Raw genomic sequence first — 14,963 nt, forward strand, 5'->3', positions numbered from 1 at the left:
CTTTACACAATTGATGTGTGTATGGATTGTGATAAGAGTTGTATGAGCCCCTAACAAAATGATTAAAAGAAAAAAAGAAAAAAGAAAATATGTCTTTAAAAAAAAATCATTTTATTGGGGCTCATACAATTCATCACAATACATACATAAATTGTGTAAAGCACACTTATACATTTGTTGTCCTCATCATTCTCAAAATTCGCTTTCCTCTTGGGTTCCTAGAATGAGCTCATTTTCCTTTTTTTCCCTTCCCCCTCCCTCCCCACTCCCCTCTCCCTCACGAACCATTAATAATTTATAAATTATTATTACTATTTTATTTTTTCAAAACCATCTTTTATTAATAATTTTTTTATTTTTTATTGTTTGCTATACTGTTTCTCATTGAGGGTGTATTAGTTTCCTAGGGCTGCCATCACAAAATACTACCAACCGGGTGACTTTAAGCAACAGATATTTCCTCTGAAGACTAGAAGTCTGAATTCAGGGTTTTGCAGTGTCACGCTCTCTCTGTTCACCGGAGGAGAAGATCCGTTCTATTTTCCCCAGATTCTAGCCGCCCCAGTTTGTCTTTGGATTTCCTTGGCTGTGGATGTGTATTCACATGGCTCTCTTCTTCCTCCAACTGTCTTTCTGTGTCTCTTGTATGAGGCTTCTCCACATAGGATTAGGCTATTCCAGTATAACCTCATGATGATTGATACCTTTTAAAAAGACTATTTTCAAACAAGAAGCCCTGGTGGCACAGTGGGTTAAGTGTGGGTTGTTAACTTCAAGGCTGACATATCAGACCCACCAGCCATTCCGTGCGAGAAAGAGGAGGCTATCTGTTCCTGGAGAGATCTATAGCCTTGGGAACACTGTGGAGCAGTCCTACTTTGTCCAATTGGGTTGCTATGAGCAGGAATCAGCTCAATGGCAGTGTGTCTTGGAATTAATACTTTCTCTTTTTTGGATAAAAATCGTCCCAGCAAAACCCACTCCTATTATACACTGGTACTTTTTTAACATTGTGTCAGCATTCTCATTATTTATCTCCCGTTTGCTTCATTTCCAAGATTTCATATTCCTGTCTCCTAACCCATCCTCCATAACTTTGGTATAGAAAATTTCTGATTAAAATGTTTACATTCTGGGATGAGAATACTTAACTCATTGGCTTAAACTGCTGTTCAATTTAAAGGAGATTTAAGGGGTGATTTCCATTCAAGATGTAAAGACAAAAGTCCAGGGGACTATGTAAGTCAGGACTTTCTAAGAATTGGAAGTTATATTCCACAATTTCTCTCTTTTTATCAGGATCCATTTATTGTGCTTTTGATAAAAACATTCAGCTCATTGTATCTTTGGGGGGGATACACTTTAGGGGTAGGAGTGGTATTCATAGGCCATTAATAGTTGTTTCTAAAAATCCCTTTCTTCATCCTAACAGCCCCTCAACTTGAACGAGGGGTAAGAACATTCAGGATTTCAGTCTGGAATATAGAATATAGTCTTGGTGCATCGAAGGAAACTTCCAGAATATTTGGACATACCAGACTCTTGGTACTTTGTGTTGTAGACAAGGTTGCTTTGACATTAGTAGGTTGATTCTGGGCAGAGCTGGAGGCCCTGGAAGGTATTTCTGGAGCCTTTCCCATCCTCCCTTTCTGCCCTTGCCCCTCAGTGAGATCTTGTTCACCCTTGGGTATCTAAATTGCCTGGAATGGATGTGTTCCATCTGCAGGCCTTGGCATAAATATTCATCCCTGGACAGCTGCAGATTCTGGCCCGATGCCTGTGGGCTGTGAGTGCTCAAATCTGTCCGGCTTCCCTTGGCACTGGAGCCGAGCTGGTAGAATGGGGACCAAGCTGTGAGACAGCCCTGTTTGTAGGACATACCAAGTAAGGAGCCTGAGGTCCATGCCAGATGAACCCTCTGTCCAACGGTCCATTCAGAGCCATGTGATGGGAAGCTGGTGTCCCTGGTGTCCCTGGTGCCCGTGTTGGCCTCCTGGGGCCCTAATCGTCCTGCTGACAAATATGACCATTTTGTGTGAGCAGACAGTAGTGCTTGGTCCCCCGTCAGTAGTGAAGCCAGTAGTGATTGAGAGGACTTCCAGCTGTCCAGCTGCTGAGCTGCCCTCTCTGCCCCTTGGTGAAGCTGCGCCCAGCCCAGCTACAGTTCCTGATGCCATCCACTTAGAAAGGAACATTGCAAAGCTAGGGCCTGGCATAAGGGTGAGAAAGAGCCCAGTTTTCTTTTTGGAAGTTCAAATCAGGCTTGTTGAAGCAATTCATTGAATCCCAAGAGAAACGCACTTTCAGCCAGCCAGGAGTATAGGGCTGTTTCGTGTACATTTTACTCCCAGGGTGTGTAGAGAGGAGCCTGGACTTGGGGTCTGTCTGATGCTCTCCATGAAGTAATAAAGGGCAAGACATGTAGCCCACTGAGCCACTTTTCATGTTTGAAAACTAGGGCAACAGGATGGCAGTGCATGTTGAGCCATTTCTAGGTGTTAGGCACTGCATCAAGCACTGGATCAGCATCTCTGATGGCTACAACAGGTAATAAATTGTCTCCTGGACAGCTATCTAGGGCTACTTTAATAATAGTCTACAATTTTGGTAGCATATAAGAACAGACCTTTTTGTCTCATGGTTCTGGGAACTAGAAGCACAAGTTGGCGGCACTATGCTTCCTCTAAAAGCTCTAGGGGGAGATCAGTCTTCGTCTTTTCTAGCTTCTGTTAGCCTCAAGTGTTCCTGGAGAGAAGATACATCTTCCTATGGGTCTTCCTCCATCTGCCTCTCTGTGTCTGATATTGGATTATATCAGATTAAGACTCAGATTGGATTAGGACTCACACCATTACAGAATGACCTCATGTTTAATAATAACTCTTCAAAGACCCCATTTCCAAGCAAAAGCACATTTACAGGTACAGAACTTCAACATATCTTTCAGGAGACGCAATTCAACCCATTACATTGACATTCTCTGTTTACTCTTTTGCAAGCTCCCCAGCCTCTCAAATGCATACATTGCTTTTTTCATTCCTGGGGCTCAGCTCCCTGACCACCACATGACAGGTTCTAGACTGCATGCTGCATGCATGGATGCTAACCAGGAGAGAACAAACTCTGCCTGGCTTTTACACATGAAGCTAAAGTTTTATGGCATCAGTCAATAAGGGTAGAAGAGAAAATGTAAAAGCTTACATTTTATTGAATACCTTGTATGTGCTAGATGATGTATACATACTCTTATTTATTCTGCTCATTGTCCTAAGAGACAACAATGTCTTTCTCATTTTGCAGTTGAGGAAATGGAGGAGACTTCGGACTTACCAAGAGTATCAGCCCTTAGGAGGAGAAGCAGGATTTGAATCTGAGCCTAACTTCTCAGACATGTATTTGTATTCTGCTGTGCTGCCAGCTAGCTCTTAGGACCTTCTATGTATCCACCAGAGTTGTTGCAAAGCAGAAGGATCATGGTTCTCCAAACCCAAACTCACTACCATGGAGTCTATTTTAATTCATAGTGACCCCACAGGACAGTATGAAACTGCCCAGTGGATTTCTAAGACTGTAATTTTTTATGGAAGTAAAAGCCTCATCTTCCTCCCGAGAAGTGGCCTGTGGTTTTGAACTGCTGGATTCGTAGCCCAGTGTGTAACCCAGTACATGATCAAAGCTCCCAGCGCATGTCGAGCAGCCTATGTTTGAAGACAGTGTTAGCAGAAGGCTGTCTCCTTGGCACAATGAGGAGCTAGAGGTAGCAAGGGGGCTGGAGAAAATCCACATCCTTCACTCCCAAGCCCTGGGCTTCCCATTTCCCTCGTGTCCTCGCTTGCCACATTCTCCCTTATTGTCCCCAATCACTAGTCACCACCTGCCTGGTGGTGTTAATTAACAGCGCTGCGCTGTTAATTGAAAGGTTGGCAGTTCAAATCCACTAGCCACGTCTCAGGAGAAAGATGATGCAGTCTGCTACTGTAAAATTTACAACCTCAGAATCCCCAGGGAACAGTTTTTCTCTGGACTAGGGACCCCTGCTGGTGAGTGGCTGTACATTGGGCTGCTAACTGCAAGGTCAACAATTCTTAACCAGCAGGCATTCCAGGGGAGAAAGATGAAGCTTCAGTCTGGGAAGCCCGCAGGGGCAGTTCTACCCTTTCCTATGGGGCTGTTGTGACTCCGAGAGGACCAGACGGCAGGGTACCTGAGAGGCGATGGAGTTGTGAGGGAAGAGAGAGATGCTTAAGGGAGAGAAGCCCTCCAGAGCTTCTTTACTTTCCATTGGCATTAGCATGCCAAAGGAGGAAGTTTACAAAGTTGCAAATGCGGGAGCTAGAGTAGGGCACAGCGACTTGTGGCTGAAGATGTTCTTAAACTATCAAGACATCCTGGCACACAAGCACGTTCCTACCTCAGGGAGGATTCCTGTTCAGCAACAAGGAGCTGCCTTTTCACTCAGCATTTGCGCCAAGTTCCCGGCACATTCAAGTCCTGCATTCAAGGTCTAATCAAAGCCTTTCCACCCAAGTAATCCTCCCAGGGGGAACAGGGCAATGTTACCCTGCATGATGGTTTTTGTTTTTTTTAATTGCCTCCTCATGGGTTCCTTGGCTACCATGGTGATTCCATCACTCTCTCCTCCCGTTGCTTGTTGGTCCGTGCTCCCTCTCTTACTCCGATCTCCTGTAGACAGACGCTTCCCACGTTCCTCAGTTATTGAGAGCTACGAGTGAGTTCAAGAGGAGCATTGCAGCCTTATGAGACTAGAATTGAAGATGGGAGAGACCAGGCTGAGCAGAACATGTTGGTGGGAGCTCAGGAGGTAGGAGAAAGAAGTGCTCAGTCCAACTAGGCTCCAGCGTTGCCTCAGTGAAACACTTCAGCCCCAATGATCAAACAGAAGGAGCCTGGAACCCTGGCTCTACTAGGAAAACATTTCATGGAGAATTAGCTGATCTATTGAATCAGGGAGTCTTGGTGTCTTAGACTTGGTTCTCAAGAGAAGCAAGACCAGTGAAGCTAAGCAAGACATGTATGACAAAGACACGTTTCAAATGGTTGTAGAGGCTAGCAGTTCCGAGTCCATGAGTCAGATATCGGGCTGTAGGCTTCTCTTGACACACATAGCTACGGGGGCTGATGAATCCAAGGTGGGCAGGTCAGAGGGCAGGCTGCTGACTCATGGGGTTACTGAGGCTAATGATTCCTATAATCAGTAGGGAATAAATATTACAGGCTGCTGGATTAAATCCAAATAAAAATCAGAGGTAAAATGATGATAAGCCAGATGTAGGTTCCAGAAATAGGCAAAAAAAGAGATAATTTTATTCATGTTCATATATATTGGAAGCAAGCCTTACCCTGCAAGAAACCCTTTAATTGAAAGTTCTTTCAATTCAAAAGGTTTTCTCACATTGAGGATGTCTTAACTTGCAATGTAAAGTAAATTTGGTCACTGCATCTGAACACAGGTGAAGAACTTTGTATTTTGAGTCCACTTTTGCAGAGAGTTACTATAAACATTTGTTTTCAGGAGCACATTGTGAACAGTTCAGCAGGAACCATGGGGAGAAGTTTTGGATTCTGTGAGGGCTTTTGCTTGGCTCTGCTGCTTTAGGTCATTTGCAAGTATTAGCAAGTCTTCGAGCAGCATTTTAAAGAGCCTATTTGGTTCAGGCTTTTAAAAAAAACAAACCAAAACAGACCTCCCCACCCCCATCATACAACTTTTTCCCAGGCTTGCAGTGCTGTGGCCAGGTTTCCCCTGGTGACACAATTTGGTTTGGCTGTGTGCATGATGGTAGGGTGGGAGGAAGTCAGGGTTGTTTCTGGCTCCAAGTTCTGGGAGGCCAAACTCACCCCTCGGTCTGGCATCTTACAAGAAGCATAAAGATGTCTGTGTTTGGGGGTCTCTGGGTCCTCTTGCCTGGAAACTGATAATCTAGTGGTCAATGAAGGTGACTGTTGACCACCCTGTGGCACTACCTGCACCTAACTATTTGGGCCCCAAGGTAGGAGTACTTGTCCAGGCTACCCAGCCCATGCACAGAGCCCATCTACACAGACATAAGTTTCCACTGCCCCCTGTTTTCCATTCCTAAGCAGTCAGAGCAGTAGATAGAGGAGAGATCTCCATCAGCAGTGCCCAGAGCCTATGCACAGGCCAAGAACCAGGGAACAAAGGAAGGATTTGTTTTTCTTCTGGCTTTCTTATTCTACAGTGGTAGCTGCAGCTGGTAAGGAAATAGGCTGTTATGCTAGCCCATGACTCCTGAGCCCTCTTCACCCATCAGGCCCAGGAGCCCTGAGGGAACCTGGCTAATCATCCCTGAAGCTTGGCCAATGTGAATGACCAGCTCTTGGGCCCAGTGGCCTTCTAGGGCAGGGCAGAAATGGATCAGGTTTCTACCAGAAAGGCCTGCCAATTGTTGTTCCCGTGTTCATAGTTAAGCTGCCCCATGAGAAGCAGCAATGGTAACCCCGGAGCTTGGGTGTTTTCCAAAAGGCCCACGGCCTTACAGCTTCATTGAATATGAAACGAGGAGGAAGGTTGATTGACAGCTTTCTGAACCCCTTTCTTGGCTACTTTTCCTCACTCATGTTGTTGTATAACAAACGATCCCAAACTTCCCGTTGTTAGGTGCCATCAAGCGAGTTCCAACCCATCGGGTAGGCATAACAGAAGGAAACCGTGCCCAGTTCTGCGTGATCCTCGCAATTGCTCCTATGCCTGGCCCATTGCTACAGCTGTGGTGTCAATTCATGTCCTTAAGGGCCTTCCCTCCACCTTATAAAACACAATGTCCTTCTCCAGGGGGGACTGGTCTCTCCTGACAACATGTCCAAAGTATTTAAGAGGAAGGCTCACCATCCTTGCCTCTAAAGAGCATTCTGGTCTTATTTCTTCCAGGACAGATCAGTTTGTCCTTTTAGCGGTCCATGATACTTTCGATATTCTTCTCCAGCCCCACAATTCAAATGCACCCATTCTTCTTCCGTCTTCTTTATTCAATGTCCCACTTTCACATGCAACTGAGACTTCATTTAGTGGAGGATCTCCAACTGCTCGATGGGCATGCCTCATTTGTGTGGCTTTGGGTGTAGTCTAGTTTGGCTCTTTACTTGTGGTTTTGGATTAAGGCGATCCAGGCAAAGTCTTACCCTCGGCAGCATTCCGAGAGCCACTCCAGATGTCCAAAGGATCCTCAGTGAATGGGGTCCACTCTGTGACTGTGGTTTAAGTTCCATGAGAAATAATCCTCCAAGACCCTTCTTATTTCTATAAAGGGAAACTTGTTCTTTGTGGAACATAGTCTCTGTGGGGCTAAGATAAAATAAGTGCAGACATGCACCTTGCTGCCTTTGATGGCTAAGATATTTTGAGAGGTTTTGCTGAGAACAGAGCAAGGATTATTAAGTCCCAGCTGTGAGAAGCGTGCCTTTATAAACTCAGAACCTATTTTTACTGAGAAACTCTGACAAGGAACGTGTCCTCTGGGTTTTCAAGCGCCCCTCTTTACTCTTTCTTCTGCTTCCAGCATACTACTGAATCCCCAGGCCTCCAGGCAGAGTGGACCCAAGACTCTGCCTGGGCCTGCACCTGGCTGTGGAGCTACATGTGGAGAAAAGCCAAGTTAAATGAAAAGAAATGTTCTATTTCACCAAGAATGCAAGCTGTTAATAGGAAAGTTGAGAAACTCATGAAGAAAACTAGTCCTTCTCTCCCCCTTTTCCCTCAGGTCTGAAGCACTCATCTGGTCTGTCTGCCGTAGCAGCTGGGGTGTCTATAATTTATGTACATATGTAGCCACAAGAACTTTTTCCTTCCCCAGATGGATCACACTTGGGAATGTTTGGTAAAATAAACTCATCAACCTCACAAACTCTTCCCAAAGGGCCCAGTGGAACAGAGGAATCCATTTCTCATCCAGCTGGGGCAGGCAGCCTGAAAGACCAGATCTAGCTGTGCTCTTGGGAGCCAGTACACACTCTGCCTCTGAAACGGCTTATAAGCAGGTCAGATGGGTAGAGGTGCTAGGGATAGTCAAGTACCACGGGGAGGGGTGCTTTGTATCTGGGAACAGGGCTCAAGAAATGATGAGGAGTGAGTTTAGACCTTTGAACCCCCATGGTTAGCCGGATCTCATTCATGTCTTCCAGCAGCGGCTCGTTCTTATTTTCTGAGAAACAGAGCATCTCTTTGGGTCAAGCTGCTTGCCACCATAATTGGGCCAAGCTCTTTTCTCTTTATGGAAAGGCAGGGTCCAGACCAGGGTGTTACCAATCAAGTCACCATCACTGTCTGGAGTGACTGGTGGCAAGGGTAAACTGTCCTCTGGGAGAGGGGCCAACAAGGCACCTGTATCCACCTTGCCCTCGTGCATAGGGCCATTGCCTGTCCTCCTTTTCTTGTAGGTCTTCCAAGAGAGGGAGTATGTAGTCCAGGCCCTGACCTTGCTGAATTCCTTCCTGAAGATAGAATTAGGACAGGCAATGCCTGCCAATGTTTGCTGCAGCCAGCCCTGCCTTAAGCAATTAGAGTTCCATGCTTCTTGCCTGGGGTACACCAAGCCCTTGTACTGGTCCTTGTGGTGTGAAAAGGGATGTGGTTGCAAGTGGAGTAGGAGACCCTTGGCTAAGACTTCAGCTTAGTGTCCTCCTAGCTTGAGCAAAAGCTTCAAGAGGCCAGAATGACCTCTCCCACCGGGGGTGACAAGAAGGGTCAGTGGGAAAGGCTCCGAGGCTGCCTGCATGTATCTAAGATATGTACCCAGGGCTAGGGTGGGAGCCGGGCATCTCCCCTCATCTTGGACCTCCCAGAGTGTTTGCCTCCTGGAGGGGTTGATCCCTATGCTATTCTTTCCATGGCCAGAAGCCAACCCATTCTCACCCATGTATTCTGCAGGAACCAACCTGTTAGTTCTCTTGGTAGCTGTGTACACCTGCATGTCGGAGGCATGGAGATGAAGAGCGGCTCATGGCCCTGTGTGGTGGAGCCATAAAGCTGTTTAGGAGCCTCGTCATAGACTAGTGTGTGCTTTGAGGGCTGGGGGCACTGGTTGGTGCAGAATATACCTTCCAGAAATTCTGATATGTGCCTGTTGCCTATTGATTGTGTCCCCAGTAAAGGTATGTTGAAGTCCTAATCCCTGTGCCCTTGAGTATGACCTCGTTTGGAAAGAGGCCACCAGTTTCTAGATGAGTCCGATTTCCCAGCAAAAGAGTATGAATTCATATGAGTGTCTCCTGGCTCACACGTTCTCTTTTAGAATCAGGCTTCTTTGCCTATTAACAATTCTCTTTGATTTCCTTTCCCTTACAAAGCTCTCAGCCTGTGGAAAACCAAGTCCTTTCTGCAGCAGAGTAGACAGCGCCACAAGACCCTGGCTCCAAAGCTGTGAGACCTGGAGTGCCTTCTGGGGCTGGGTGTAGGAGGGCTGGTGGGGCATATGTAACACATACCATTCAGGATGAGACTAGGCTCAAGTGATAAAGCCTCCAAGGTTCAGTGTTCCCCAGTCACAAAGTCTATTTCTTACTCTCACTACATGTCCATCATCGGTTATCTGGGTATTGTGGGCCACTTCTCCAGGAGCCAGTTCAATGTTGCAGGCCACAGGGGACCCCTTGTCTTGTTTGGCCTGATGAGATTGAGCTTCTCCATCAACGTAGTCAATGTGATTCCTATATTCCATCTCTTGAAGTTGATGTGTATAGTTCCCATTTATGGCATTGAAAAAAGACATTTGCAGTAAAGAAGTCATTGATCTTGCAAAATTTTGTCATGGAATTTCCAGCTTCACTTTTATCATCAAGGACATATTTTCCAACTTCTGATGGCTCTTCCCCCCTCCTCCCCCCAATTTCACATTCTCATCAACAATGATTATCAAGATATCTTGATTGTGGCCGACACTGCCTGCCTTGCATGATACATGAGGTTGCTCCTCACCACTCAGGCCAATACCATGAAGACCAAAGGTGCCAAGAAACCCTCTTTCCCATGGTTTGGTCTAGATATTGGGAATCACTGGTAAAGCATTAATATTTTGAACCTGTTGATATCATGGCAGAGGAAGAGCAAGAAGTTGAGAGTTTCAAAAGTAATCAGAAGTGTAAATGAGGGTGAGTGCAGAGTGGGGACCCAAAACCCATCTGTAGGCCACTGGACACCTCCTTACATAAGGGTCGTGGGGAGGAGATGAGCCAGTCAGGCTGCAGTGTAGCAATGATGAAACATACAACTAGTTCTTAAATTCTTCCTGACCCCACTATCATGATCCCAATTCTACTTAACAAATCTGGCTAGACCAGAGGATGTACACTGGTACAGATAGGAACTGGAAACACAGGGAATCCAGGATGGGTGATCCCTTCAGGACCAGTGGTGAGAGTGACGATACCAGGAGGGTGGAGTAGAAAGGGGGAACCAATTACAAGGATCTACATATAACCTCCTCCATGGGGTTTGGACAACAGAAAATTGGGTGAAGGGAGACGTCAGAGAGTGGAAGATATGACAAAATAATAATAATTTATAAATTATCAAGGTTTCATGAGAGAGGGTGGAGTGGGGAGCGAGGGGGAAAATGAGGAGCTGATATCAAGGGCTCAAGTAGAAAGCAAATGTTTTGAGAATGATGTTGGCAACAAATGTGCAAATGTGCTTGACACAATGGATGTCTGTATGGATTGTGATAAGAGTTGTACGAGCCTCCAATAAAATGATTTAAGAAAAAAAGTAATCAGAAGTATTTGAATTCATCTGGATTCAGTGGCATCCAAGATGTGCATCTGGAACTAAAGGATCTAAAGCTTTTTGGACAAAGACGAAGCTTGTACTTTATCAGATTCCCAACCCAGGACCTGCCTACTTTTATCCAAATGGGAAGAAATGAGAACTTCTCAACATTACACATGGTGCTATGTGCCACAGGGTGGGATACTTACAAGTTTGAAAAAGATTTTCCCACAATGGGAAACCTCCACCTGCCCAAAGTTGATGACCTTGCAAAGGGCCTGTGGTATATAGATTCTGTCCGTTTCAATGGAGAGGCAGAGTGCTAATGCCTCTGAACCTGAGTGATGCCAAAAGATGCCTTTTAACTTGGATGACCCTTACCCACTACTGATCATGAGCACTGGTTTGGGAGTCAATACCTTAGCAGTCCATTCCAAAGAGAGCTCTAAACGAGCGACTGGCACAAACCTTGGAGGAGGCATCTTTCTACGTTTGTGTTGCTTATTGACTGGCTGTGACGACTTTGAAGAGACGCTTGAAATGGCATCCAAAGGAGGTCAGCACCCAAGCAGACAAGCTTGTCTGTGAGATTTATGGAGCAGAATGAAAGGATTAGTCTGCTAGGATGGGCTGTAGGATCTCATTCTAGGAATATGATTCTTGAGGACAAGCAAGAATCAGTCAGTAAAGAAGTTTTGGCAAGAGCAACTTTTGTTGTGATCACCAATAACATTGGTTCTGTCACATGAACAGAGAGTGGTCTGTTTATGGGCCAATATGCTCTGAAGGAAACTTTTGGCATATCCACTGGATTACTGGTTAAAGGATCAACTGAAAGCATGGGGTACTTGGAAGCAGTTGGTGAACTTCTTGGACTGCCATATTTCAACTAGATGATCAGATTTCTCTCTGCTAGAAATGCCATCCAGGAAGAACGGAAAAAAGAAGCATCATTCCTGCTTTGTTTGTCTCTGGAAGTCAAAGGATAAAGAGGTGTGTTCCTGTTGATGTTTTTTCTCTCCCATGTAACATCCTTTTAAAAAATCATTTTATTAGGGGCTCTTACAGCTCTTAGTACAATCCATATATTCATCTATTGTGTCAAGCACATTTGTACACATGTTGCCATCATCATTTTCAAAACATTTTCTTTCTACTTGAGCCCTTAATATCAACTCCTCATTACCCTCCCTCCCCCACACTCCCTCCCTCATGAACCCTTAATTTATAAATTTATAATTTTTCATGTCTTACACCGACCGCTGTCTCCTTTCACCCACTTTTCTATTGTCCAACCCCCTAGGAAGGGGTTATATGTAGATCATTGTGATTCATTTCCCCTTTCTCCCCTCATCTTCTCCCTACCCTCCTGGTATCTCTTTTCTCATTGGTCCTGAGGGGTTTATTTGTCTTGGATTCCCTGTGTTGTGAGCTCTTATTGGTAGCAGTATGCATGCACTGGTCTAGCCAGATTTGTAAGGTAGAATTAAGGACATGATAGTGGTGGCGGTGGGGTTGTGGGAAGCATTAAAGAACGAGCGGGAAGTTGTATGTTTCATAGATGCTATTCTGCACCCTGACTAGCTCGTCTCTTCCCCATGACCCTTCTGTAAGGGCTTGTCTCTTCCCCATGACCCTTCTGAGAGAGAGCCCTTGGAAACCTTGTATTTCTAGCAAAGTGCTTTCTCTTCAGTATATAGCCAATGTTCAATCCTTCATGCAATAATACATCCTCTGATGGTTGAACTTCCCCTCAAAAAAAGATTTTCTATTTTATGTAGCAATACTGTATGCTCAAACACAAAATGTTTACATCTCAGAAATGGTTGGCTTATGAAAAGAACCAATTTTGAATATTTATTAGGACTGTTTATGTGTGTTTTGCTTATTGGTGAACAGATAGTAATATATCTAGCATCAGAAATTATTCAAAGGCAATGAAAAATGATGGGTTTATGTGATTTTTATAAATGTTAAGGCATTATTAATTATTACCATTTTTCTAACATCTTCTCTCCCTAAAAGCATGTTTACACGCTCTTTCCCCATGCTCTTCTTACTAAAGTATAACTTTAGTAAATCTCGACAATTTGCAACAACAACAAAAAGAATTTTACCACTTAATCACTGTCATGCTGGGATGCTGATGGGGAAAGAATCACTAATTCCATTGCAAAAAACGAGAAACCAGAGTTCACAGAGGCAAGGCAGTTTTCCCAGAACTAAGGTTTAAACTTGCAGAACAGTGAAACCACCACATTGCCGTTGGTGGTGGAGAGGAAGTGCTGGGGCTCCCTTCATAACTATGGTTTGGTGTGAAAGGAGTGCTTGTTGCTCTGCAAAAAGAACTGTGGTTATACCACACTCAGTTCTCATGGTATAAATGAAGCCCAGGAACACACTAAGCTCAGACATTCAAGGCCATTGTTGCAACAGGCCTTTTGCCTGAACTTGAACCAGACGTCTGTGAGCCAGAAGTTCTTGCCTGCCAGCTCAAGAATGTCAGCTCTTAAAACTCAGTGCTCTAAAATTTGTGCTGACGGAAAATGCACCTGAACACTCAAGAATTGCATTTGGCTGCTAGTAGTAAAGGCTTGTGAACTTGGTTTCCATTTCTTGATGTCATGAGGAGATTGGAGGACAGCACTATGCTGTTGTGGAGGTACTCAGGCTGGCACAGGCCCCGGAAACTCCCGGCACTCCCAGCTTGACTTCCTGCCTCAGCCATGCAGAGAGAAGAAAAGATCCAGGCCAAGGGCCTCCTTGCTGAGTCAGCCCCTTCCCTGAAGACTTACCAACCATATTCTTGGCTAGATCTTGTCCCAGGGCCCCCTCCTACATGCAAGGGAGTCAGAAAACTGTGCAAACAGAATCGTGGTTCTCTAGGGAGAAGGGGGCAGACACCTAACTGTTTGTGCCATAGTGTTTGTCCAAAGAGCTATTGTACCTAAGTAACTCAGGCTAGCACAATCCTAGTGATCAGCTCTTCCCTAATTCTCCTGCAGACTGCTTGACTCTGCCCGAGGCTGGAAACATTTCTAATGCATTGGTAGTGTCGGGTTCCAGGCCTGTCCCTGCCAGGAAGAGGTATTTCCCAGAGATGTTTTATGGTTGCTGGTTTTCAGGAGCCATTGGGGATTTCTAAGTCACCGTGTCTCCTTTGGGGCTCTTTTTTTTTTTCATGAAAAAGTCAAGGAAGGTAGGAACGCATGATATACTTCCAAACTGGAGGCCTTTGCAGGCCATCAAACCTGACATGTTCTTGGGGAGGGTTATCTCAGGGGTTCTACAAATTGGAGCAATCAAATGACCTAGTGAGCAGTGGTGGCAGTTCTATGGTGACCCAAATGGCTACCACCTTCCTGTTGGTTGCTGGAGAACATGAAGGCTGAACTCTTTAGTTGGCAGCACATCCACTTTGGGTCAGTGGACTAGTTGACTGTTCCAAAAGTCTTAAATCACTCCACATCTTCAGGTATACCTCACCCCAAAGGCACCCAGGTCGTTTTGTTTGGCAATGAACACTGGGTCAAAGGGACATGATGGGAGACTAAGACCATAGGCCCCCTTTCTGGTAGTCTAGGGGCAGAGGCCCTCCACAGCCTGCACTAGATTATCTCAGAAAGAGGTCAAGGACCTCAACAAACCCATAGTGAAAGAAGAAATAAAGAGGGCCATCATGAAGCTACAAACAAAAAAAGCCCCTGGGCCAGATGGCTTCATGGCAGAATTCTAGCAAGCATTCAGGGAAGTGTTGATCCCAAACCTCCACAAAATATTCCATAGCATAGGAAAGGATGGCAGCAATCTCCCAAACTCATTCTATGAAGCCAGCATAGCTTTGGGATTTAATATGAATAAAACACCTGTGTACCTCGAAAGACTTCACCAAGAGGGTAACAAGACAACCCATAGACTGGGAGAGGATTTTTAGTAATGACACATTAGACAAAGGGCTCATTACTAAAATCTGTAACACCCCCATGTCCTGCAAAAAGAGGAAAACAGTTAATCCCCTAAGGAAGTGGGCAAAAGAACTGAAAAAAACTTTCAGTAGGGAGGAAACCCATATGCCCAACAAGCATATTAGAAAGTGTTCCTGGTCATTAGCCATAAGAGAAATCCAAATTAAAACAACCATGAGATACCACCTAACACCACTAAGGGTAGCCCCAATTCAGTAAATCAGAGAGCAACGTGTTGGAGGGGTTGTGGTGAAGTA

The 14,963-nt window shown here is 45.2% G+C and overlaps 1 pseudogene; it reads left to right on the plus strand.

Annotated features, from left to right (window-relative positions):
* The first annotated feature begins 9,968 nt into the window (after positions 1-9,968).
* Positions 9,969-11,638, plus strand: LOC101663904 (annotated as a pseudogene).
* The last annotated feature ends 3,325 nt before the right edge of the window (positions 11,639-14,963 follow it).

Source organism: Echinops telfairi, unplaced genomic scaffold (genome assembly GCF_000313985.2).
Source record: "Echinops telfairi isolate 266 unplaced genomic scaffold, ASM31398v2 ScPeMD7_7;HRSCAF=31, whole genome shotgun sequence".
Lineage (NCBI taxonomy): Eukaryota > Metazoa > Chordata > Mammalia > Afrosoricida > Tenrecidae > Echinops > Echinops telfairi.